Source organism: Narcine bancroftii, chromosome 6 (assembly GCF_036971445.1).
Source record: "Narcine bancroftii isolate sNarBan1 chromosome 6, sNarBan1.hap1, whole genome shotgun sequence".
Classification (NCBI taxonomy): Eukaryota; Metazoa; Chordata; class Chondrichthyes; order Torpediniformes; family Narcinidae; genus Narcine; species Narcine bancroftii.
In genome coordinates, this window is record NC_091474.1 from 79,309,063 (window position 1) to 79,334,862 (window position 25,800).

Genomic DNA, 25,800 nt, shown 5'->3' on the forward strand with positions numbered 1-25,800 from the left:
CAAAGAACCTGGAACACTAGAGGGAGTTGCCCATTGAAAGAGACCAGCTCAACTCCCCAAAAAAAAGCCTGGTTTAGTTTCAGAAACAGGCAGCAAGATTTTGTGCGCAAATCCCCTTAGACCTGTCTGATTTTGATAATTTTGCCATGTAATGTTATTAACTATTCATCTGAAAGGAGCTGCACCGCACAAGGATTTCCTTATTAATTGTTGTTTTGCTGTCATCTGTACAATGGGCGTAATGTAATTTAATCAGTGATATTTACAAGGGGATGGTTGGGGAGAGGAGAGGGGACAGGGGATTTGGGGAGGAAAGGGACTGCTGAAAAGTCACTTTATATTAAAGTGCCTTCCATTTCTTCCATGATGGATTTTTTTTTACACACCTCCTCACCCAATGCTTGAACTAAACAGCAAATTGAATCGTAACGACTGGTAGTTGTTATTTATTTTGCTCAATTTTTGTTTAAAGCTGATGAATGATGTTACGATGCCTACTGTGTTTGCCTATTCACACAGCTCTAATGACCTGCAGGATGCCCATTATCTTACCCACAGGTACCATCTCCTTCACCTCACCACAGGGCTCACACAGGATCCCAGGGGAAGCCCAGCGCAGCCGAGAGATTTACATCGCAATTTCCAAAGTCACATCAGGATGACAAAACATCAAAACGAATTTAATTCCACCCGATTCAAATGGAAAGAACTTTAAGTTTCCACTGTAATTAACCCTATCCTCGTTAAGATAATTATGATCAAGCTCTCTGTCACAGCTAATATTCCAGAATCATTGCCTATGGCTCACACTTCACCCTCATTATCTTACAAAAATGTTGCACAAAACACGCGGTGGCAACGGGCTACCCCGCTGAGAACCAAGGCGGTGTTCTTTTGAAGGGAGTTGGGGGAAGTGGGGGTTGGTGGGGGCTGTGTTACAAGGAGAGGTCTACAACAGTGTGAAAAGGCAATGTTTAGATTCAAACAAAGCAGCACAGACTGAGGAGAGACAGGCAAATTGACAGGTTGTTCAGAGGGCAAATGATAAATGTTTGATGAATTGGCAAACGCTGAAGGAGTGATGGGCTTCATATGTGCATAATGGACGAGCTGCTTTTCAGTCTTGATTGCCTGCCAAGATAAGAGACCATAATGAATGGGCAAACAGAGCCTTGCCATAAAAAAAAGTAGGATTCAACTGGTTTTAATAAACTTAATAAAAGTGCAGAAGCAAGAGCCCGCAGTTGAAATGAGATGTGAGAAAAGGCCGAGATTAGATCAACTTTAAAATCTGGCTGGCAAAGTTGCAGGAGGAGAAGGGAGTAGAAATGAAAACAAAGTTTCTGTCACAGAGGCTGTGAGACAGAGTGCCTCTGGTGCAGTGGGTGAATTATAGACTGCCTCTCAAGATTCACAGCCCTTCGTGGTAGGAGGTTAATATTCTCACATGTCATTAGGTCTACTGGCTTCACTGATGGGCCCATTGAATCAGGCAGCAAATTATTTCCTCATGCTGCAAAGGACACTACACTTCAAAGGAAAGGAGCCAGGGTCAGGCCGGGCTCTGCAGTTTGATTAATGACTCAGGATCAGCAGAGGTTGCCTGTAGGTATGAATGTGACTGAGTCTTTTGACAAGGTTGACTTTAGAGCACGGCTTGACCCAACTCTTACCAACTTTGTTTCCAACATTGCTTTTGACCAACCTGATGGGGACTACTAGTTACGTTTTTGACCTTTTACATCACATTACCAAGGATGAGAGATGTTGCCTGCACAGGCTGGAATCCGTATTTTTGTTCAACTGTAATGGATTTCAGAATCAGGATTTATTGGCATGAACAAGCCATGAAATTCTGTGTTTTGCGGCAGCGTCATAGAGGAAACTTACATATTATAATGTTCTTACACCATTACTATAACAATTAAAATAACATAACAATAACAGGGCATGAAAAGTGAGGCAGTGTCTTTAGATCATTGATCATTCAGGAAACTGATGGCAGAGGGGAAGAACTTGTCCTTGTGTCGCTGAGTGCTTGTCTTCAGGCTCCTGTACCTTTAGTCTGATGGTAGCAGAGTGAAGAGGGCATGGCCTGGGTGGTGGGGGTCTTTGAGGATAGAGACTGCTTCTTTAAGGCACCGCCTCATGTTGATGTCCACAATGGAGTGAAGTCTGGGGCCTGTAATGTCGCAGGCCAAGTTAACAACCCTCTGGAGTTCATTCTTGTTCGGAGAATTGGCGCCTCCATACCAGACAGTGATGCAATCAGCCAGAATGCTCTCCACGATACACCTGTAGAAGTTTTCGAGAGTCTTCGGTGACCTACCAAACCTTTTTTCAAATTTATTGTCAGAGAACATACATGACATCACATACAACTCTGAGATTCTTTTCCCTGTGGGCCAGGCAAAATTACCCCTTATTGGTAGTGCAAAAAAAAAACTGTACACAACGTACACATGTAAACAAATAAAGAAATCCAAACGGACTCGAGAGGAAAAAAAATTAAACAATAAGGTGCAAAAGTAAAAGTCCTTAAATGAGTCCCTGATTAAGTTTATTGTTGAGGAGTCCTTTGGTGGAGGGGGAGCAGCTGTTCCTGAACCCGGTGGTGTGAGTCCTGTGGCACCGCCACCTCTTTCCTGGTGGTAGCAGTGAGAACAGAGTGTGCTGGGCGGTGTGGATCCTTGATGATCGTTACTGCTATATTCAAGTCAAGATTATTATCATCTAATTATTGGTTGAGCTTTCAAAAAGATGTGCCTAAAAGCTTGATTCATTTTAAGGGAACCCATTGTCTCAACATCAATTACTACAAAATGGAAAATTTAAAGTGTTCAGATGTTTACTATGAATGATTAAGAAAAATGAAAATCAATATCGAAAGCAAACCACGAAACTGAAAAAGTGTATAAATTACTTTTCACTTTGGTTGCTCAAGATTCTGTATTATTTCCATTTCTTTAGAAATGTTTTTGGGGCTGCATTCACCAGGCAACCATCGTCCATACAGTCAGGTCAAGTTTACAGCCATCTGATTGTACAAGTACAACCCGACAAAACAACGTTCTCCGGTCCTCGGTGCAAAATATCCGGACACACAACCAGACACAACATACATACAAACCGTAGATAAGCAGGGCAAGTATTCAAATAAGTAAATAAATATTGTTTCATGAATGTGAGAGTCCTGGATGGTTGGAGTGAGCAGTTCCTTTGGTCGTTCAGCATTCTCACCACCCATGGGAAGAAGCTGTTCCTCAGCCTGGTGGTGCTGGCTCTGATCCTCCTGGATCTCTTCCTTGACAAGAGCAGCTGAAAGATTCAGCGTGCAGGGTGGTAGGGGTCCTTACTGATTTTGTGCGCCCTCTTCAGATCACGTCGATGTTGGGTGAAGGTGGGGGGGGGGGGGGTGGGGAGATTCAGTGATCCTCTCTGCCATTCTTCTGGTCCTGTGGATTGACCTCCAATCCAGCCAGTATTCCAGACCAGTCGGCCTTGGGCGGCACGGTTAGTGTTCCAGTTAGCTCAATCACGTAAGGAGTTTGCACCTTCTCCCCATGACCTCCATGGTTGACTCCAGGTGCTCCAGACTCCTCCCACCCTCCAAAAATGTAGGGGGTCCGAAGGTTAATTTAGATGGGACAGGCTCATGAGCCGGCAGGGCCTGTTACCGGGGCTGCATCACTAAATTTCAAAACCTTAAATATATTTTATGATTCAACTCAAAATGCCCCAACTGCGAACTTGCTTCATTTCATAAATTACGTGCCTTTACATTTGGTTGAGAGCAGCACACCTATTGACAGTTTGTATTCATGTAGAAATAACATGCTGAATTATCAGTGAGCAACTGTCACTTCTCCACCTTCTGATCAATCGTCTTTGATGGATGTGATTGATGCGCCCGATGCTGGCGGCCTCTATAAAACCACATCAAAGCACTCTTAACTGGCCCACACCTAACCTACTGCCCTGCCCCCACACCCAGCCACACACCCACAGATAAGCTCTTTAAACCAATGAAGCAGAATCTCAGAAGTTAGTCTTTAAAGCCAAATCAAAGGCAAATTACTTTTCCTATCACTACCTGCACTTATAATCCTTCAGGCAATAAACAACCTCAATACTTGAACATGAAGCTTGGAATAAAAATGGCTGATTACACTGGACAACGATTTTTTTTCCCCTGAAAGGTTTGCTTCCTGAAAAGAAATTATGATAGCCAACTTCAAGATGAACACAAAGATCATTTCAAATTTACTGTATCACATAGGAAATTAGAGAAACATTCTATTAACTTTTATTGAATTTAGCATTAAGCGAATACTTGCCACAAGTGTAACAGAATGTATCGCAGCTGTTGCGACATTGACGAGACATTTCTGCTGCACTGAATCTTCCTGAAAACAATAAATGCTTTTTTTGAACTTTCTTAAAACTTCAATAAAATATTTAAAAAAAAGACAATAAATGCTATGGCAAGTACATTCACTGTGCTATTGCTTGAAGAACATGTGCATCAACAGGCATTCAATCTGTATCAAAGTAATATACAGCATCTGTATGTGTGAGCTGCTTTTATAGCCTGCCTGCATTTATCCTGGCAAAACACGCCCAGGCTGAAGACAACATTTGCATAGAACTTGCCTGCTTGGACTGACTAAAATATCTTGTTTTGTGGGCCATATACTAATGGACTTAAAATATAACAGGAAGCAAGTTATTTTCATGATCAGCAGTCCAACACCCAAAAGTGTTCAGGAAGTAAAATCTTCATTGTCCAGTGTTACATAACTGAATGGGCTGGGGACCTTAATGGTGATGGGAAGAAAGTCCCGACCATATGTGTTGTCATTCTCATGATCCCATCACAAGCACCTTTTCAGGTTTAAAAAAAATCAGATTTAAATACTAGTCCTGTAATCTTTGATCTTTCATTCAGTGACATTAATCCATTGAAGCCGCCAACAATTTCTACCGTGGTAATTAGCACTTGATAAAAGTTGCAGCAGCTCTTGTAGTATTTTCTTTTTGCTTCCCAAAGAAATTGCTTCTATAAGTACCTTCCATCTTTGAAATGTATGCATGACTTGCTTTCTTCTTGAACTAATTCATGTGGACCAAGTAGATTAGTGACTCTATTATTTCAAAGACAAGGGAAAACAACAGGTTTTCATAATCTATTTGACCTAGGGATGGTGGCGTTCTGATCAGGATTTAGATACATCATTATAACCATCTGTATGACTGGGCACTTAATTCAGACATTTAAAGAATATGAAATAAATTTTCATAAACCTCAGAGATTTTCTCCATTGATTTGTATCCACTGCAGTTTGTTAAAAAATACATAAAATTGGCTGTATATTTTAAATTATTTAGTTGACATCTCATTTATGAGCATTGCGGTATCCATAAGCTATAAATTCTTTCACATTCAACAAGGGTTATTTGAGGTACTGTTTAAATAAAACAAAGTTGTTTATTTATTGTTGTTTATTGCGTACTTTCCTTTTATTTCCTCAAGTGTATCCGGGGCAATGACTAGACATGCAGGTCGGATCACATCACGGAACTTATGAAAGTAATAATTCAAACACAGAGTACACATTGGGCAACAATCCACAACTGTGTGTTTAAAATGAGCACTTGACCAAAATTACCCTTTTCAATTTATTATCAATAAAACAGTTTTTCAAAATCAACACAAACCAGTTTTTCCAGAATGGCATGGCATGCAGCTTTTTTTTCTAAATTTTGGAGGTACAGTACGGTAACAGGCCCTTCCAGCCCACATCGCTCAATTACACCAACGAGCCTCCAAGCCCTGAGGGTGGGAGGAAACCCACGTGGATAGATTCCTTGCTGATTTCGGGTCTCTGGTGCTGTAATAGTGTTGCTCCTTCCTACAACATGGCCTCCGAGCTCTTACTCTCTGCGAGTGAAATTCAAAAGTCCACAGACGCTGCAATTCTAGTGAAAATGCACCAGAAATGCTGGGGGTTCTCAGCCGGTCTTTCAGCATCCATAGGAGACAAAGATATATTACCAACATTTCGGGCCTGAGCCCTTCTTCAAGGTTTTGTTGTGTAGAAATTATTTGGCTGACCAATCCTCCCAAAAGCTGTCACCTCACAGAATTTTTTTTTCAGGAATGCATTCCATTTGCCTTTGATTTGCCCATTTCACCAACCGCTCAATATTATTCCACAAGAGGAGATTGCCTTCCACACGATCAACAATATCATTTCTTTTCATGTCCTTCATGAACTGAGTAATCCTACCCCCTCCATTCACAGACTGCAATTAATCTCTGTAGCCTTGGGTTAGGGAGGTGAACTATCCAAGGCTCCACTCTCTGATCACAACCCAATGACTACCCCCTGCTGGTTCTCTGCATCTGCACTTTGGTTAAGGAACAAGACTGCATTCAACTCAGCTGCCTCCACGATCAAATAACCTGCTGACACCTGCAATCAGCTCTCACGCCGCTAAGCAATCTCCACTCAGAGAGGGCGGCGGAGAAGGAGGCTTGATGGAGGAGAATAAATCAAAGTGATGAGAGATAAGTGTCTTAAAATGAATGCAATCCATTTTAAACAGAATCAGGGACTTGCTCAATTAATGGCAAATAACTGCAAGGAGTTTGTGCGTTCTCCCTGTGTCTGCGTGAGTTTCCTCCGGGGGCTCCAGTTTCCTCCCACCTTCAATTGAGCGGCATGGACTCATGAGCCAAAAGGGTCTGTTACTGTGCTGTGTGTCAACATTACATTTTTTAAAAAAAGACTGCACATAAGATGCCACACAGTCCCAAACAAACTATCCTGTTGTTAAGGCTTCACTTCTGTGTGTGCTTGGCTCAGCCCCACATTCACACCACACTTCCATTAGAAAGCTTTCAAATAGGACAGTCAAAATCAGAGGTGATTTTTGCTTTAAAAACACAGGAAAATACACCATTGCTAAAACAGATAGGCATTTCAGCAATCTGAATTATTTTTAAAAACCCGCAAAAGATCCGAGTTGTGAGTTCAGCTTTTCATTGATATTAATTACAGCAAAATAACTTATCAGGAGATTATGTCATGAGAAAATGTAGAAGTATGAAGAAATAACTCTGTTTTCTTTTTAACTAAGTCATCTAAGTATTTTTTTTCCACTGTGCAGTCATGTTGAATACAACCACTGTAATTTAACAAATTAAGCAGTTCACAAAGTTGGATTTGTTTAATATGCTGTTGGTTATTAGTTGTTGAGGAGCAAATCTCACAAGACCCAGCAAGTCTAAAACACCCTTTTACATTCAAGCAGTCCAAACCGCTGTCAACATCATTAAGTGTTATTCTGAAGTCAATCCATTCAATTAACATTTTTCTTTATGGTGTAATCAACCAAAACTTTTAAGGTTGCCACATCAAAGATTTGTGTTGGAGCCTATGCTCCCAAATGACTCTCTGATCTTTCCTATAAAAATGACATACCCTCCAGAATTAATTTTCTTGTGAAATGGTTGTATTGTGTAGCACTTTAACAATGCTGTGGCTTTGTCCACTATTCTACAGGGCATGCACATAGGTATCGCATCAACAGGAAAAATCCCTAAATGGCAACACTGGTGATAAAGGGGGTGGAAGTTGATTAGGATGGAGGGGGCAGGGGTGGATTCAGCAGTGGGAGAGTACAAAAGACAGACTTGTCTTTTGTTTACACAACAGGCCCATCCCAAGGTTACCCTTTTGTTAATTCACCATAAATACTATGTACCATTGTGTAAGATGCACCCAAGTGAATCAGCAGGACTGCATTCCACCCAAGCCTGAACATATTCAAGAACAAAATATGGCAGAACTTATCAATAATAAATGCGCTGGCAGATGACTGCCAGTGGTACTTACTTAAACCAACACAAAATGTCACCTGTTTGCCAATACCCTAACCACTGTCGGCGAGAAATACAGACATTCTCCAAGCAAAAAAAATTCCAAGATAACTGAAGTTACATGCCTTTACTATATTAAGTATATTTTTAAAGGCTCATTATAATTATGAATCACAAAATTGTCTTTGGGCTTTTTCTAAAAAGAAAAAAAGTACAATTATTTTTCCATTACAGTAAAATGATGTGGTACAAATGCATTGGGAGCTTTGCTCTGGAACGTTAAGGTTTATCAGGTTAATACTTTCCAAAAATTTACATTAACCTAATTTTCGAATGGTGCCTTTTCCCACTCTCAGCAATAGAATGTGTAATGATCCAAAATAGAATGAATTAGGCTTTTAGAATAACTTCATGGGCATCAATTTTGAACATGCATTTTTTTTATGATGTTCTATTATTTGTAATTTGAACTGTGATTTATATTAAGCTTATATGTTATCATTAGGAAGTGTTTTGGAATATTTTAACCAATTAACATTGTTATAACATTATTTAAATGGTTTTGCAAATTAATTTCATAGTAAATTAGTTTGGAAATTGCTCTAATTGTTACGCTAGAAGATGTCCTCTACATCTTGCCGAGAAAAGATTTTTTGTCTAGTGCCATTATGTGTCATCTTGGCTGAGATTTCTGCCTACTAGGGACATTTAAACTGTTCAGCAGGAACAACACTAAGGATTAACCAGAGCTGTTTCTCAGGCTTTAAGAACTACAGTAAATCTTCAAACAATTTATCCAAACAAAACTCAATGTGTGGAAAAAGACACTGGAAACAGATGAATAAGCAACATCAATTACCAGGATTTGACCTCCGTGACCCACACCATGGCACAGATTTCACACCAAATCGAAGCAGATTGAAGTTGACATGCCTGGAGTGAAAACATTGGTCCACACAAGGTTCCACCCCACAATCACACAGGCAGGCAAGGGGCCTGAGGACAGGCTGGTGAATAAGAAATCACGCATAATGCGCTCGAGTTTATTTTAAAGTGAACAAAATGGCTCAATTTGAGCACTTAAGTCTGCAGAAATTGACCAGGCTGAGAGGCAAGAGAAACATCTGATGGGACAGCAGAAACTGTCTGAAGATAACGGCACTAGAACTACATTCAGTGCCTGGATCCCAACGAGTTTTAATGCTTGTAACCTCAACTTCATCACCTCTGGTTTACATCACTCGGCCCTACGTCAAAATAGCAATGAGTTCCCTTGTCAACACCATTTATGTGTGGCAAGTTTTGTTTGAGAATACCTCTAGTGATGGCAGTTACTCTTTGGATATTCAGAAAGCTTAATTTTTTATACAGTGTAGGAGATGCTCTGGCAAAGTTTTGCAATGGTTTGTGCTTTATTGCAACCAATTTATATCTGAAGCAATAAGATGCATGGTAAAAGGGTCAACACTCTGCATTAAAAGAAAGTGGACATATCTCTATCAAGTTAAACAGGAATGTCAGATTGCACATCTTTATCAGATATTGTCAATATAATACGTAGGTATCAACGATGAGTCCGGATTTAAATCTGGGACCATAACTCTGGTTGGAATTAGTATTTGTTACAGAGTCACTACGTCTCCAAAGATTGAACCGTCCCATCAGGACCAACACCCATCACTGGCCTCTGTGTGAAGAACAAACCACCTGTTTGTGGATTTCTGTTGAGAATTTACTCTCCCACCCACTACTAATCCTGAGCCGGCCTGCACATCATCAGGAACGTTGTGCAGATCAAGCCCTGCCTGCAAACAGTTGATTAAAGGTTCGAGGGAATGCTGAGCTTGTACAGAAATACATCAGAAACAAAAGGAGACCATTCGGCCCTGAGTACCTGCCTCACTATTCGATGGAACCATGGCTGACCTTTTACCTCAGTGCCTTGTTTCAGCACTGAAACAATGCCCTTCGATTTCCTTTGGTGGAAGTGAAGTGGGAAAATTGTGGCTCATTCAATCCTGATTGTTTGAGAATTCCTAGCTAGTCCCCACCAAGCATCCTTTGTAATGTAACAGTCAACAAAGACATCCTTCAGCAGATAATGGCATAAAAACTATTAGAAATGGTCCTCTAAATCATTCTGAACCAGCAATGCTACATGGGCTCCTTGGGCACATCTGAAGTTCAATTTAATGGTGGGGTCGAGGTGGGGGTGGGTGGGTGGGTGGGAGATTGCTCCCATCTCCAATGTGGCGCAATTGGCGCGAGCAAACGCAGAAGGATTTCCAGATTCAAAAAACTTCTGAAATCAATGTAAAAAGATTGAAGCAATCTTTGGCTCACAACTGCATGCATAGGACTTTTAAAATTAAGTAGCAGCTGGGGTAATGCTGTTACAGCCCCAGCAACTTGGGTTCGAATCCAGCGCTGTCTGCAAGGAGTTTGCACGTTCTCCCCGTGTCTGCTTGGGCTTCCTCCAAGGGCTCCGGTTTCCTCCCGCCCTCCAAAGCATACTGAGTTTATCAGTTAATTGGGGTGGCATAAGCTCGTGGGCCGGAAGGGCCTGTTGCCATGGTGTATGTCTAAATTTAATTGAGTTACTGCAAATAACGTAAACGAGACATCCTTAATTCTGCTATTGAGACAAAACTTCAACTGCATGCCGTTGTGGGATTCAACTGTGTTTTAAATGTGTGCTTCATATCCATTTTTCTCTACGACACCTCCTTTACTGCCTGTGAGTGTTTTGCCACTTAAGTGATCAGCTGCGCTGAGTGGAAGCAAATTCATCCCCAGTACAAACAATTGTGGCTTCAAGTCCCTGACAGGGGGATTTCCGCATGTCACCTCGGCTGGCAGCCCAAAATGTTTCACTGAGGTACGACAGATTTTATTTTAAATCAGTGCCTGCTGGATAAAAATGGTGGTGATGCTGGAACTGTTTAAATGGCAGCGGTGGTGCAGACCCTTGGGGAGCAGAGTCACAGTGCACCCGCTGGGTCCAACAATAGACAATAGACAATAGACAATAGGAGCTGGAGTAGGCCATTTGGCCCGTCGGGCCAGCACCGCCATTTTAGATCATGGCTGATCATTACCATCAGTACCCCTTTCCAGCCTTATCCCCATAACCCTTAACTCCGTTACCCACAAGAGTCTTATCTAACTCTCTTTTGAACATAGTCAGCGAATCCGCCTCTACCACCCTCTGTGGCAGAGCATTCCACAGATTCACACTTCTCTGGGTAAAAAAATGCTTTCTCATCTCCGTCCTAAAGGGCCTACCCTGTATTCTTAAACTATGCCCTCTAGTCCTCATCTCCCCCATCATTGGGAACAAGTAATCAGACTTCACCTTGTCTATCCCCCTGATGATTTTGTATACCTCAATCATGTCCCCCCTCATCCTTCTAAACTCCAATGGATACAAGTCCAATTTTTCTAGCCTTGCTGCATATGACAACCCTGCCATCCCTGGAACTAACCTTGTAAATCTGCGCTGCACACCCTCTATAGCTAGTATGTCCTTCCTCAAGTTTGGAGACCAGAACTGGACGCAATACTCCAGGTGGGGTCTCACCAGGGCCCTGTATAACTGCAGAAGGGCGTCTCTGTTCCTATACTCCAATCCCCTCTTTATGAAAGCCAACATTCCATTTGCCTTCTTCACAGCTTTCTGAACCTGCATGCTAGCCTTCAGTGACCGGTGAACAAGTACACCCAGATCCATTTGCACTTCCCCACTCCCTAGCTTGTCTCCATTTAAATAATACTCAGCTTTCCTATTACTTCCCCCAAAATGAATAACCTCACATTTGTTCACATTGAAATTCATCTTCCATTTAGCCGCCCACTCCTCCAGCCTGTCCAAGTCCCTCTGCATTTCCCTTACATCCTCCTCACACCCCACACCGCCACCCAGTTTAGTGTCATCTGCAAATTTGCTCATGTTATTCACAATCCCCTCATCCAAATCATCAACATAAACTACAAACAACTGAAGACCCAACACCGATCCCTGAGGCACTCTACTCGTCACATCCTGCCATTCTGAAAAAGACCCATTCACTCCAACCCTTTGTTTCCTATCTCTTAACCAATTTCCTATCCATGTCAGCACCTTACTTCCAATACCATGCTCCCTGATCTTGCCCACTAGACTCCCGTGCAGTAGCTTATCAAAGGCCTTCTGGAAGTCCAAATACACCACATCCACTGGCTCTCCCGAGTCCACCCTCTTTGTCACATCCTCAAAAAATTCCAGAAGGTTAGTCAAGCATTACTTACCCTTAAGGAATCCATGCTGACTAGCCCTTATACTATTATTACTGACTAAGTGTTCTGCTATTTCTCCTTTTATGATGGACTCCAATATCTTCCCCACCACTGATGTCAGGCTAACCGGTCTATAATTTCCCGTTTTCTCCCTCCCTCCTTTCTTAAAAAGCGGCACCACATCAGCCACTCTCCAATCCTCAGGAACCTCCCCGGAATCTATGGAACTTTGGAAAATGTCGACCAGTGCCTCCACAATTTCCATAGCCACCTCTTTAAGCACCCTAGGATTCAGCCCATCAGGCCCTGGGGCCCCAGTCCGACTGCTGTCAGCTCCAAATAGGCTTTAAACGACCTGTAAATGGAGTTGACGGTAGTTTTATTTAAATTTCTGTGACCGTGGGATCTTTGCCCAAGATTTGGGTTACAGACTTCAGTGAAGCAGAGGACTGACACAGGACACCAGAAAACAAGGAGAGCAACCCCCATACGGGAAAGAAGAAGCAGAGGAAATGACCCCCAGAGGGCAGATCAATGAGGGAGTAAAACACACAGGCGGCAGGATGTTGGCGACTCGAGGCGAGGAATCCATGCAAGCCGAGGGTTGCTGGCGACTGCAGTCGAGAGAATCACAGTGGACTTCTGGAGACTGGCTCAAGACTGGCTGAAAGGGTACCAAGTGTCTGAACCGGGATGCAAGAGGGCGCCGAGGGGGCAGAAAAGTTCCTGATCATATTGGAGGTGTGGATCTGGAGCTCAGGATGCCGATGGTTTGGACTGGACTCTGCGTGGATGGAAGTGAATCCATGGACACTTGGTGACTCTTTCTTTGACTGTCAGAGGTGCTTCTGGAAATTTCTGACAATGGCAAATCTGTCTGCCTTGTGGCAGATGAAAACAAATTTTTATGTAATATTACACTGCCTTTATTACATGACAATAAATTGAATCTTGAATCTTTCATTAGGATGAGACGTAACACTGTGCTTACTTGTCCCATCAAATTGTTGTGGAAAATCCTCTGCTTTGATCTTGTGGAAGAACAGAAAAATACTCCGTGTTTCATAGGATAGAAATTTGCTCAAGTTGGCTCCCTCCTTTTCCAACATGAATGCAGTGAAGACAAAATGCTTGTGCTTCCACAGGAACACCTCTGGTCGACAAGCGCTTTGCCAAGTTCTGAAAGCCACATTTCCTTTTCTCTCCCTGCTTCCCACGTCGATATGGACATTTCCCAGCGAAGCTGCTAACTTTGTACTTATCCGCAAGTAATTTGCATGATCAACTTTGCCCAGTAGAAAGTTAAAAGTGAAAACTTCCCTTTTTCTACATTCAGAACGGAGGTAAATTTTACCCTTACAATTTGAATGTGCTCGAAACTCAGAAACTACAGAATTACTAAATTAAAAGAAAACCACAAATCAGGGGAATAATTTCCCTTAATTTTTAAACATTTCTTCTCATCTTCTAATCACCCCTTTATTTTTTTGTATATGTTTATCTCTTTGCTCACTCAACTTCGGCATCTCAGAGGGCTTTGAAATCAATCCCCCATACACGGTTCACATGGCAATGAGTCCCAGTCTGTGAACAAACCAATCAATTTCTTTTTCGTCACCCACTTTACATTCGTCCCAGTTAGTTCAAAGTTTAAAAAGTCAAAGTTCAGATTTTCTGTCAGAGTACATGCATGACATCACATACAACCCTGAGATTCATTTTCCTGCAGGCTAGATAGATTTTCTACTTATCGGTAACAAGCCTAAAGTTGAGCACTCAACGGCACAAGGACAGCTTCTTCCCCGCTGCCATCAGATTCCTGAATAACCAATGAACCAAAGACATTACCTTACTTTTCGTGCACTATTATTTTATTTTTATATAGTAATGTTCTAAGATGGCGATAATATGAATGTTTGCTCTATGATGCTGCAGCAAACCCCAAATTTCGTGGCATCCATGACAAAAATTCTGATTCTGATTTAACTGTACTCTAGAAGAAAGATGTGCATACAAAGAGAGAAATGTAAACAAAAAAAGAAATGCAAACAAACTGTGTAATACAGAAAGAAAGAAAGAAAGATGCAATAATAAATTATCTGCAAAACAAGAGCCTTTAAATGAATCCCTAATTGAGTTTGTCGCTGAAGAGTCTGATGGTGGAGGGGTAGCAGCTGTTCCTGAACCTGATGGTGTGAGTCTTGTGGCACCTAGACCTCTTTCCTGATGGTTTCCTCTGCTTGAATCAATGATTCTGGAAGTGGGTGTTGATTTTGAGAGCTTTTGCTTTTGTTCTCCAGATTGCAGAATCCAAAGGACTTGTAGCAGGAACTGCCGGATATCTCTTTCCTGATGGCAGCAGCGAAAACCGAGCATGTGCTGGGTGGTGTGGATCCTTGATGATTGCTGCACCTCTCCGATGGCAGCATTCCCTGTAGATTTACTCGATCATCTAAACAAATTTCCTGACTTTAGACAGTATTTTTACGTGGGTTTTCCATGAATGCAACAACTAAAACTTTCCAAAGTTAGGTCACAATTTCCATTATCTTGGAAGTACACTAGATTTCTTGACAAGTGTTATGAACTTCATCTGGATGGTTATATTGGTCCCTGTGAGATGTCATCTGGAATATAGTGCATTGTCTGGTTTCCCTGCCAAAGGAACAATACACTTGTGATAGGAGTGCAAGAAATTTTCACCAGATTGATTCCTGGGATTGCAAGTTTGTTGTTTAATAATAAATTAAGCAGAAGGTCTGTGTTCTATTGAGTTTTGAAGAATTAAAAATGTTTTTCATTGAAATGTGTGGAGTGCATTGCTTCAGAAGATATATTCCTTCAGGGTGGGGTGTCTGGACAAAGGGTATGAATATAAGCAGTTGGAACATTGAAGAAAACAGCATTTTCTGGTCCATGGTGCAAAACATGCAGACACGCAAACAGACATAACACACATACAGACAAACAATACATACACAGGATAAGCATTTCATCTATAGAAACAAATAAATAAATATTGTTTCATGAATGTGAGAGTCTCGGATGGTCAGTGTGAGCAGTTCCTTTGGTCGTTCAGCCTTCTCACTGCCTGTGGGAAGTAGATGTTCCTCAGCCTGGTGGTGCTGGCTCTGATCCTCCTGGATCTCTTTCCAAAAGGGAGCAGCTGAAAGATGCTGTGTGTGGGTTGGAAGGGGTCCTCAATGATTACGCTTGCCCTCTTCAGACAACGATCCCGGTAGATCACATCAATGGGGTGGGGGGGGGGGAGGGAGGTAGGCTCCAGTGATCCCCTCTGCCACCCTGATAGCCCTGTGGACTGTCCACCGATCCATTTTTCTGCAGCAACTATAACACAATGCAATGCAGCCTACCAGGAAACTCTCAATAGATCTCCAACAGAAGGTTGACTTGCTGAAGTCATTGACAATATTCTCCCATAAGGAATGCGGCTGGATTGAGGTACAAGAGAACCACCGGGAAGTTTATTCTTCAGCTATGATGTCAACAGGAGAAGAAAATGTATCAGTAAGAATAAACTTCTGCTGTTTCATCATGAAGAGCTGAAGTGATCAATGGCCTTTTTGCAATATTAATAATATTTTGTGTAATATACTTGCAGATACTTTTTCATCAAGGTCATGTTGGTGAGGAAGAGTTTACATATTATTTATGCTACTTATTTGATACTTTCCCAACCATTTATTAAATTATGCCAATGAAATATTGGAGCTGTTAGAGCTGCATTTATAACGAGGCAAGTATGAGTACATTTGCACAGTCTCCCACCCAAAGGCATAGTGGCCCTTATAAGCCCAACCGAAAATACATTTAGCTCATTATAAACTTCCAGCAGCCAGCAATAATTTTAGTTATTGTCAAAAATGATGAACTACAGGACGATTAATGCAATGAACTCTGATTACTGGAAAATATGGAACTCCAAGCGCAAGGCTGAGAACTAAAATGTTAGGATCTACTATGTCATTGTACAGGGACTGGAAGCAAAATGCTGAGCTCTCAGAATTATCTAATTTATGCTTATTCAAAAATTGCTCATGATGTTTTCAGCGTCCAGCATCGCACTTGTGTTACTTTTCATCACAGAAATGCCTTAGATGAGATGCAAGCGAAAGACAAAGCTATTCCCATAGCCCTCAATGCAATCTCAAAGACGCTCCACATTAATTCCAGAACAAATATTAGATATTAATTTATTCCCCTTACCTCCTCATTAGACGTTAGCAGTTAGACTAATAGCAGAAATGGAGCCGAGCTCCAAAGTAATTTCCGAATCAAATGAGATTTTTTTTTCCCCAAATTCCAAAAGTAGCAGTTTTAATCTGTAAATGTTCATTTGTGCAGCGACTTCATTTGGATGTTGAAATGATTTAAATGAAAAAAATCCTCTTTTCTATTTCTATTAGAATCAGACAGTTGCAGAAAAATCATCCCTGCACTTTTTGACAGTCAAATTACAGAATAAAATGAAAAATGCCATTAAGCCCATAGGTGAAAAAGTGTCAAGAACACTTTAAAGAGATATCCCATTTAACTTCAATAAATGCATTAAATGTCATGAATATGTTATTTATCATGTATAATCAGGGAAAGAAATCAAAGAAACACTGACGTATTCTGCATTGAACACCTAAAAGTTCCCAAGAAATCAATGCTATTAATAGTCAGTGATAAAGTTCATATACTTGTTCTAATGTAAATCTTTTCATGATTTAAATTGAGAATGAATGATTTCCTGTGGTTAAATGTGGCTCATTTGAATGCTAAACAGATAAAAGTTTGCTTTTTCACCTATACTTGGTTCTTACTTATCTCCAAACATCTTGAGAGGAAGGATTATTATTGACCTGGAGGTTTAACAAATTTCATACCGCAGTGTAAAAAAAACCTTGATGAATGACAATCAAAATTAGAATCAAGTAAAAACACAATGCTGGAGAAACTCAGCAGGTCAAACAGCGAACTTTAAAGATATATAACCAATGTTTTGAGCTTGAACCCTTCATCAAGGTATATTTATACATATTTAGCAAAGATAAAGAACCATCAAAGGTTATGCATCTTTATCTTTGCTACATAAAGGACACTGTTTGACCAGCTGAGTTTCTCCAGATTCGTGTTTTTACTTCAACCACAGTGTCTGCAGATTTTCGTGTTTTACATCCCAGAATTAGAATCAAGGCCTTCCAACAGAAGTGTACTGTCATATTGAGGTACTCACACCAGCATCAAGATCAAAATTCCCTTACTGTCACATAATGATAACAAAATATGTATTACACAAAATTTCCCTTTTCCTGCTGTAAGGTCAACAAATAATCACCATCAGCTCGGTGCCCCGAACAGGAACAGCAAGAGAAGCAAGCGAGAGTCTCCTCAGACACACTGAGCGTCCATAGATTGGCCTCCAGCGCTCCTGCAGCTGCACGTTGGCACTCCGAGCTCCAGATTCTCTGACATGACCTGTGGCCCTTTGGGAGCCCTTCTTGCCCTCAGCACCCTCTCAAATCCCACAACTAAAACTGGCTCCCATAAGCCTGTCTCCAGCCTGGCTGGATCCTTTGACCGCAAGTTGCCAACAGCCTTGTTTGCATAGCAGCCTAAAAAAAATCGTCCAAATTATACCACATGGAAAACTGTCTCAGCAGATATTTACAACAAATTTCTGTTAAGCCTTACCAAATATATGAAAGGTATCAGTTTCAGCTTGACAATTCAAAATGAACTGGGGGTGTAGGTTAATTGGGTGTAAATTAGCCGGCACAGACTTGTGGGCCGAAATGGTCTGTTACAGCGCTGTACGTCTTAAATTTAAAAAAAATAATTCACATATTCAATGTAGTTAGGATCAGTTTTGGCCTCAAACTGCAGATGTCATCCAAGCCTTCATTGTCAACCCCAAAGTCAGATAGCCTTTCAATACAACAGGCCTCAGACCTCTTGATCAGGTCCCTCATTCAAGTACAAGATGTAATCTTCAGGAACATTTTAACCAGGAAAACGTCCTCATCCTGCCATTCCAGTAACTCAATGCACTGACCAAAATATGTCAGTATTTAGTCCTGGCAATTACCGTATGTCCTGCAAGCTTCAACTTTCTAAACTTCAGAATCTCTCCCAAGAAGTGTGGAAGTTGTCATAATACAATTATATGAGAAAAATATTACTACTTTTCAGTTTTAATATTTGTAAGATATTAACGTGTTCAATTGCAAACATCAATTAAACGGGACTTCTGTGATATTAATGTTGAATTCAATAAAAAAGATTCATTGGTTAATCTTTACTTATTATTAATGATTCCCATTAACTCTATTTCCAAACTCAATTTCCCTCTCAACTCCTTCATAGAACACCTCATAACTCCACGCACATGGCTTCAATTAACCTGGCAGAGCTTTTTCTAACTGCAGGAGAGACCCAGCTAAGGTCACTGATGTGTTCCACGTTTTATCATTCCTTCTGTGGGACTATATTTGGCCTCCTGGATGACAATAGTCAGACACTTGATTGAAGTGACTGGCTCATGTGGTATCAAAATAGAGCAAGAAACCAATGCCTTCAGGATGAGAAGGCAGAAAATGAATGACATTCTCATAAAAAAGAATTCCTTCTGATTTCAATTAAAAATTAATTAAAAGAGTGAAAAGTAAATCAAAAGGTAAAGCAACAAAAGTGTTCAATAAGAAACCTTTGTCAAAATTTTGTATTTTGCTGAATATATTGAGAAAATTGAATATTTCCAGTTAAACATTGGATCAGGAGTAAGGAAACTGAAACCAAGTGGTGTGGGTCCTGGGTCTTGTATCTCTTTCCTGATGGCAGCACTGAGAACAGAACATGTGGTAAGTGGTTTGGATCCTTGATGGTTGCTGCTGTTCTCCGATGGCGGCGTTCTTGAGAGTGGGGCGGGTTTTGCCTGTGACATCCTGGGCTTTTCACTCAGGGGTATTTGTGTCCCCAAACCAGACCGTGATGCAGCCAGTCAGCACACTTTCCACCACACATCTGAGGAAATTTGCCAGGAAGTAGAGACCCTGACGTGCTTTCTTCATGATGCCTTTAGTGTGTTGGGTCCAGGAGAGGTCCTCTGAAATAGTGACTCCCAAGGACTTAAATTTGCTCACCCTCTCCTCTGATCCCCCAATGATCGTATACAATGACTGGATTGTATAGCCAGCCAATTAACCTGCATATTCCCCAATTAACATGGCACCCCATATGTTTTGAATGGTGGGAGGAAACTCGAGAGGAAACCCACTCAGACTTGGGGAGAGCGTACAAACAGACAGTGCAGGATTTGAACCCAGGCCTGGTCCCGAACGCTGGCGCTGTAAATACGTTGAACTAACCATTATGCTAAACATGCAGCCTCTTTCCTTCCCTCCCATCAGTTCAGATCCTATGAATTCTCATCCTTTTAATATTCTTGATTTACCTGCTCATGGAACACAGAAATCTACAGGCCATAACTGATCCCCCAAAAAAACGGTTAATTCTGACTTTCTCATAAACCAGCTGGTTATTTATTTTTTGATACATTGCTTTCAGTGTGTTTTCCAACAAATCAAAGGCCATGATTTACCTTCCACTGTTAATGCAGAACATTCTCTTCCCTCACAAGGAAAAAGAGCGACTGTCTCAATTTTAACATATTTGCATTAATTTATTCATCCTAATAGTTTAGGCCAATCACGAGTGCAAAATGCAGATAAATCCTTTTGGGATTAAAAAAAAGTGTCAATATCAAACTTTGTACACTCAACTCCATGAAGAAAGAACCTCAGTATCATTTCTTGAGAGAAATCAAATGTGCCATCAGATGTCAGAGTCACATTTGGTGTTAATCCTAACAGCAACAATTTCTGAATGGTTAACAAGTCCCAGACTTGTTTAGCAAAGTGGCTGCAAATTTGAAGACTAGATAAGAACATTTTTATGCTTTTCGCATCAGTAACAAAATTTAAACTTGTCATGTTATTGTAATCAAAAATCTCCCACAAAGTACAGTTTCATTTGCTTTCCAACAGTTAGCTGTCCAAGATTCATTTTCAGTCGAGTTTTTGTTCCATGCATTCAATTCCCAACTCTCTCTCTCTTCCTCCCCCTCCCTCATCTCCTTGAACATGTGTTCACCTGTCCCCTTTGCCCTCTCACTACACAGGAATTTGGCAGTTTCTCATTTGACTCTTTCTTGTCAAAAGCAAAGCCAGTTGAGCTGTCAATTAAACTGTCTCTGGTCCCCTGGTGGATGCTCCCCTAATAAACTATAGCGTGCTGTGTTCAAAATGAACAGCTTCATCCTAATGCAACATGTCTGGTTATTTTGCAGGGATGTCTAACTGGGCCTCCATTGTCTCAGCAGAAGACTGCTTGCAGAAAGTAGCCAGCACAGCTTGATTGAATAAATGCCTTTCCCAATATTTGACTTCCGCGAGAAGAGATTTTAACAGAAGAGCTAAATTAAAATGAATACTTCACTTGAATCCTACTAAAATATAACTGCAGAACAAAGGGTAGACACTGATGCTTTCTTGGTTGTTGATCAACATTTTTATTGGCTTTTCAAATTTTTTTACATGAATGAAATGCATTGACATTTGTATGATAATAAATGATATCAAGAATCCAAACAGTGAAGTATATTACGATATATACTAAATCTTTTGCTATCCGGCACCTATGGGGATTGGTAGATGCTAGATAAGTGAATTTTACAGTTGCTTGAGACTGATAATGCTTAACGAATACTCCTGGATTAAGAATAAACTGCTTTAAAGATAAAAATACACCATGCACAAGTATAGCATTTCTAGTGGCATTGCCACTGGTGTGGACCCACAAAGACCAAGGAGCGGAGATGCAGCGCTCCTGCGGGGTACAACCGCGCAGACAACTGTCGTCAGCTGCACACAGGCTTTGTATAGCCTGTTAAAGGAGCTGATATTTATCTCTGGACCCAAGATGGCGGTGCCTCTGATTGGTAGCAGCCTCGAGGGGTTCCAGGGAGCAGAGGAATGATGGAGGGCACCAGAAAACAGGGAGACCACCCCCCCCATCTGAGAAGGAGAAGCAGGAGATAACCCATGGGAAGGTGACCACAGTGGCAGACCAATGAGGGTATCTGAGGCTGAAAGACCCATGCATGCAGCAGGTTGTTGGCAACATAGAGGCTGTGGGCTGCTGGAGACTCGCGCTGGCTGGGCTGCGGACTACTGGAGACTGGCTCGACACTGGCTGAAGGGGATACCAGGTATTGGAACCTGGATGCGAGTGGTGCCGAAGGGTTCCTGATCGTGTCAGAGGTTCGCATCTGGAGCTCAGGTTGCCAATAGACTGGACTCTGTGTGGCTATGGAGGATGAGGGAGCGCTGGAGAAGAATCCATGGACATTCAGTGACTCTGAGGGGACTCTCTTTTGCTTCTCTTTCTATGACTGTAGGGGGCACTTCAGGCAATTTCTGTGGCTGGCGAATCTGTCTGCCTTACAGCAGGCAAAAGCAATTCCATGCAATCTGACACTGTTTTATTACATGACAATAAATTGAATCTTGAATCTTGTATTCACACTGAACAAACTTCTCTTAGATGAAAATATAAACCTTAAAGTATTCTACTTTATTTTTAGTCACATTTTTAGAAAACGTTGCTGTGTAAGACGAATAACATTATAGATAATTAAGCTCCTCAAAGATTACAGATAAAACCTCTAACCGGGGCGACTCTTACTGAGCAGGGATAAAGAAACATTTTAAGAGACTCCCCCCCCCCCCCCCCACAACAGCGAGTGGCATCAACAGCTCTTAATCCAGGAGACACCATTGCTGTTTCACACAACTTTATTCAAACAGCTGCTACGAGCAAAGCCTGACCAAGGCCCTCCGGTAGCTGAATATTTGCTCCCAACTTCACCAAAGGTTCACGTGTTATTTCAGAGAACATTTTCTTTTACAATTTGAAACTTACGGATTTTTCTTTGATTTTTACTTATTTTTAATTTATAAAGTGAATCTTGCTCATTTTTTTTGCCAGTTGCTTGAATTCCGGACACAGTGGCTTTTCTGTATTTGATTTCTGCGAGAATAAATTTTAAATTAAGAGCTAAATTAAACTGAATACTTCATGTGAATCCTACAAAAATATAACCAGAGAGCAAAGGGCAGAAACTGTTAAAGATGACGAATGATTTCCTTGCTGTCGATCAACATTCTCATTGTCATTTGATAGTTTTTTTATTTGAATTAAATGCATTGACATTAGAATGATTTTAAATGAAATTAAGAATCTAAATGATGAAGTATAATATGACAAATGGTACTTGCAAATGTGAACCATTTCATTTGCAAACAGGAAATGTGAGAGAAAAAAAACACATGTTGCAAGGCTGTAGATTTAAGCAGAACATATCTCACTTCAGGGATGTATCCATAAATGTAATATGTCTCTATAAAATGTGCACATTTGAATCTTTGAATAGAGATTATGGAAATATTTGTAAAGCACAGTCTGATTTATGTACAGTATCCTTTGTAGTTTTGTTTGGTATGTAATTTGTGCTTTTATTTTATGATTTATTTACATAAAGTCTGCAGAAGAGAACCGAAATATCTCGCTGCCTGGAAAATAAAATGCAGCTGCTAGTTTTCATTCCAGGAATGTGGAAAACTCTTTCTGCCTTCAACAGTAAAGATTGTATGCATTGCTTAAACTCGCTAGTCAAAAAGTGTTGTTTCAGTGTCCAGAAACATGATATTTCTCTTAATGCCAAAAATAAATCAAATGCAACACACCGACAGGCATCATTTACCAAGGGGCAATACAGTAAAACCCCTGGTATCCAGCACCTGTGGGGATTGATGGATGCCAGAGAAGTGAATCTTCTGGTTGCTTGATACTGCATGTTGCATGGAAAGCCCTAAACTTCGATACTTATTTTCCTGTGATTTTATTTTTTGCCATTTGCTTGAGGCTGCTGTATACTTGAATTCTGGATAACAGGGTTTTACTGTATATTCTTACTGGGTCTTTGAACCATGTTGGATAAGAGATTTGAATGCTGGAGTAATACAGAACATAATGCCAGGGAGAACGATGAATGGCTGGCTTCCCTGCTGCAAGTACTTGGGAGTATTTTTATTTCCTCTTAGAGTTCAGAAGAAGGGGCTGTTGTCACAACTCACACCCGCTCAGTAATGGTGTCAGGAAGCATTTCATCACACAAGGCAAGTAGATATCTAGAACCTGCTTTCAAGATTCTGTTTATTGTTATATTATCAGATCCCCCGGTATCCGGCACCTATGTGGATTGGTAGATGCTAGATAAGTGAATTTTCCAGTTGCTTGAGACTTGCATGATTTCTTGATAAACGAACTGACCTCTAGGGAGCGCCAATTTTAATATTTTGCATATTTTACCTATTCATTATCCGCAAATTTTTTTTGTCGGTTGCTTGAATTCTGGGTAACAGGGATTTTACTGTATTATGTTTGGACGGTAGATACATTTATTTCCTATTTTGTTACTTTTGTTTGCCTTGATCAAATATGGCAACAATTTCTGAGCCAGCACATCTTCCCACTCCGACGTGAAGGACTCATCTTGACCTTCATCGAGGAGAGATGTGATTGGCTGTGAACTCAGCAGTAACGGTTTAGATTTCCAATTTTCAGAAGAGTTGGGAGGTATTGATGAGAATACATTGAAAGAAAGTTTCTTTGAAGAAAGCCAATTAACATTTTTATTTTAGGTGAGTTTGCGTCACTCAACAAATGTGCTTCTGAACACTATTGTCGGATTTCGCCACTTTTCTCCGGTCAGGCTGGGAGAGGATTGCTTCATCTGTGGACATTCCACATCACATGCTCCAGTCACCCTGTCACTATATTTCTCTTCACTCACCCTTTCTGTTAGATTTATTCCAACCCACCCATTAGTTTCACAACTGTTATAAATCTCTGGTATTGATTTCATTTCCATTTGGACCATCTTTAATTTTCACTCTTTCACCTTTGAACTTACCAAAGGTATTTTTTCATATTTCTTTTTAACAAGCGCAATCATTTTCTTGGAACTCCCATTTTTATGGCGGGCGAGTTTGCCAGGCCTTCTGTCATGTTTTCTTCAGCTCCTGATACCCTGCTTTTGGACCTTCTCTCCCTTTATTTTAGTTGTTCTTGTTACCCGTAACATGCCTCTTTTAAAAAATTATATTAAGTTGTTACTTGAAAAAGTATTAGCTAACACTTCAGCAGAGAATTCGGAATTCTAAATAAACTGCAAAAGGAATTTTATTTCCCAATCTATTTCTTTTTGTAATGGTCATAAATTCAAGACCTATTAACGTCACTTGGCATTCCAGTGGGACAATCTATTCTGATGTGTTAATTTTGAAAGCACCAATTCTCAATTCTGGTGAAATGGTGGAAAAAATCTAGCATCTTTTTATAAACTCTCATCTCTTACTTATTTCAGAGAACCTCTGTTGTTCCTTTCCCATCGGTGTATTTTTTACCCCCTATAAAATGGTGCCTATTCTGCTCACAAAATAAAGAATCTCCTGGGACATTTCTTAACCAAGATTATCCCAAAGCACCTTACAAATAGGAAACGACCATGTATGCCAGCATACAAGACAGTGCTTGAATGTTAAAATGTCACGCCAAAACCAGGGGTCGTCTTATACTCCAAGTATAAAATTTGAACCTCAACAGTGAAGTCTCAGAGCTCCCCCTCAGGGTTCATCTGCCCAGCTCTGTACAGGCTTTAAACGGCCTGTTAAAGGAGCTGGCGGTGGTTTATTTTAAAATATGCTAATAAAATTTAAACCTTTACTGCATAATTTGCTTTAATAATATTGTGAATTAATATTTTAAATGTGCCTAGCAGCATCACTCCACTGGTCAGCGGTAACTGCCAGACTTGGGGTCATCTTCTACAGCAAGTATAACTCAAAACCAACATTTTGGATGGAAATTTAGGGGTCGTCTGAAACAGAGTTGTCTTATTCGCAGGCATATACAGAACTTCACAATGGAACATTCACTTCCAGATGCAAGATGTTTGCAGGCAACTAACAGCTGCAAATGACAACTCGCTGTTACATCAATTCAGAGAAATAAGTTGACCGGGGCAGTCACCTTTTCATAGAAAAAGTGTTGTGGGATCTTCTGCATCTAAGAGGACTGACTAAAAAGGAGAGAACTGCCAACTCGGGGGAAGCCTGGAATTTAAATTTGTTTAAACGCTTCTGTGCATGTGCTTAATGGTTGCCAAGGGGTTTCATGGATCAACTGAGCTACCCCCTGTATGCTAACACCGTCCTTCCACCATGAAACACTGTGACAGTTCAAATACAGCACAGTCTCTTGCACGCTGTCAGAAGTCCCCTTTTGGTTTATAGTCCATCTTTCCAGTTATAAAACTATGTTTTCTTTGCCTTTCTGTGGTTTTATATTTTTCTGCTGACTTGTTTATTTGCACGTCAAGACTCCAAGTGAAACATCTTTTGCATGCCATTGTGATGGTTCAAAGGCCAGCAGGGCACCACCATCTCAAGTGCAACTGGGATAATGGTTTGCCTTGGCAAGAACCACTCGAATGAATGAATTTTTAAAAAGTG

At 40.8% G+C, this 25,800-nt stretch overlaps 1 protein-coding gene across 6 annotated transcripts in view; it reads right to left on the bottom strand.

The window, feature by feature from the left end:
* lrmda (leucine rich melanocyte differentiation associated) overlaps nucleotides 1-25,800 on the bottom strand; it is an 860,999-nt gene that overhangs the window by 356,260 nt on the left and 478,939 nt on the right. The window lies entirely within an intron of this gene.